Genomic DNA, 2,500 nt, shown 5'->3' with positions numbered 1-2,500 from the left:
GGAGACAACACGCGCCACCTACGGTGACCGGCAGCTCCAACGCCAGCGCCACAGAAGGACAAAAGCCCCACTTGGGTGCCGAAGCGAACTCTCCCAGCACAGCGCACGCGCCAACACATCCGCACAGCTGCGATACAAACCACCAGCGAGAACCGCTGGGGCGACCGAGCAGCAGACGGCGTCGCGGCGCCGAGCGCCGGGCGGCAGCGCATCCTCAACGCACACAGTCCTCAATCGGACCAGCACACTGAAGATGTCCACCGCGCTTCGCACCGGGCCCGCGAGGACCTACTTTGGCCGCACGGCGCCGCGCGCAGGGTGCGCCGGCGCGCAGCTGCGACGCCTGCCGCGTCCGTCGGCCGGCGCGCCTGCCACTGGCCGCCCCCACCAGCCGGCTGTAGCGCGTGCGCCCACGCACCGCGCGGCCAGCACGCCGGGAGGCGCCCCCTCACCGGCCGGGGACGGTCCCACCCAGCCACCGCCGCGTATCGCTTCACACCCAGATGCCGTTCAGTTTCGTCGGCATGGTGGGTATCGCTGGAACAACCGGTTAGTACCTCAACCTATCGTCGCCATCACCGATTCACCCCTAGCGAGAACAACCGCACCACAACAGGTTACCATTTGTTCATTTGCGTAACTTCACCAGAAAACGCAGGCGTCCATCGCCATTTGCAACTTCCACGATTATTGCATGCCTGTGTCAGGTGTCACGCCACACTACGTCTGCCCACATACACGCAACAAAATGTGCACGCCTAGACAATACGTGGAAGGTGGCCCCCGTACGTATGCGATGTCCATTGCTCGAACGACTGTCAACCGGCCTCTGTAGCATGTCGCAGATATGGAACGCGGTGCACCATGCCATCACGGTGTGTGAGGAGAGACGACTAGGTCCGAATACATCAACAGACAGCTCATGCTGATCGCCATCCACGGCGTCCGTTCCTCCCACACGTCTCTATGGCGTACCACACTGCAATCCAGCTCTCATAGGGAGACGACACGTAGCTGCGTGCACAATATTTGCACTGTATGGTCCGCCGTTTTTGGGCGCAGTCGTTGTACGGTCACACATGTGCCACGATGTATCATTCAGTACATAAGGACGAATGTGCAGTACAGATTGTGGTTTACGCGTACGACATTAGCGGACAGTTGACACAGGCCGCACCACAACGTAGCCTGAGTACGTCGCATGCGGAGGGCATTGAACATGCAAAGTTCTCACCAACCAGCTTGCGAAGGCAGGGGGCAAGGTGGGGACGTGGGGAGGGGCGGCATGTACGTCCTGCTGCCATCCACATTACAGTGTACAGCAGGAGCATGTGGAAAGTGAGCAAGACTTGCAAGGTGTTTAACATGAAGCGATACACAGGGGAGCGGGGAGTGCGAGTAGCGAACTATATTGCGAGGGTTGCGGGTGGGCAACACTACACTAATTGAACGAGTCGTATAACAATTACAGAGCAGGTTTAGGCGACAACGTGGGTTACGTTAGGCGACAACGTGGGTTAGGTTAAGGCACGACGTGGGTTAGGTTAAGGCACGACGTGGGTTAGGTTAAGGCACGACATGGGTTAGGTTAAGGCACGACATGGGTTAGGTTAAGGCACAACATGGGTTAGGTTAAGGCACAACATGGGTTAGGTTAAGGCACAACATGGGTTAGGTTAAGGCACAACATGGGTTAGGTTAAGGCACAACATGGGTTAGGTTAAGGCACAACATGGGTTAGGTTAAGGCACAACATGGGTTAGGTTAAGGCACAACATGGGTTAGGTTAAGGCACAACATGGGTTAGGTTAAGGCACAACATGGGTTAGGTTAAGGCACAACATGGGTTAGGTTAAGGCACAACATAGGTTAGGTTAAGGCACAACATAGGTTAGGTTAAGGCACAACATGGGTTAGGTTAAGGCACAACATGGGTTAGGTTAAGGCACAACATGGGTTAGGTTAAGGCACAACATGGGTTAGGTTAAGGCACAACATGGGTTAGGTTAAGGCACAACATGGGTTAGGTTAAGGCACAACATGGGTTAGGTTAAGGCACAACATGGGTTAGGTTAAGGCACAACATGGGTTAGGTTAAGGCACAACATGGGTTAGGTTAAGGCACAACATGGGTTAGGTTAAGGCACAACATGGGTTAGGTTAAGGCACAACATGGGTTAGGTTAAGGCACAACATGGGTTAGGTTAAGGCACAACATGGGTTAGGTTAAGGCACAACATGGGTTAGGTTAAGGCACAACATGGGTTAGGTTAAGGCACAACATGGGTTAGGTTAAGGCACAACATGGGTTAGGTTAAGGCACAACATGGGTTAGGTTAAGGCACAACATGGGTTAGGTTAAGGCACAACATGGGTTAGGTTAAGGCACAACATGGGTTAGGTTAAGGCACAACATGGGTTAGGTTAAGGCACAACATGGGTTAGGTTAAGGCACAACATAGGTTAGGTTAAGGCACAACATAGGTTAGGTTAAGGCACA

Source organism: Schistocerca piceifrons, unplaced genomic scaffold, assembly GCF_021461385.2.
Source record: "Schistocerca piceifrons isolate TAMUIC-IGC-003096 unplaced genomic scaffold, iqSchPice1.1 HiC_scaffold_1239, whole genome shotgun sequence".
NCBI lineage: Eukaryota > Metazoa > Arthropoda > Insecta > Orthoptera > Acrididae > Schistocerca > Schistocerca piceifrons.
This window is presented reverse-complemented; position numbering follows the sequence as displayed.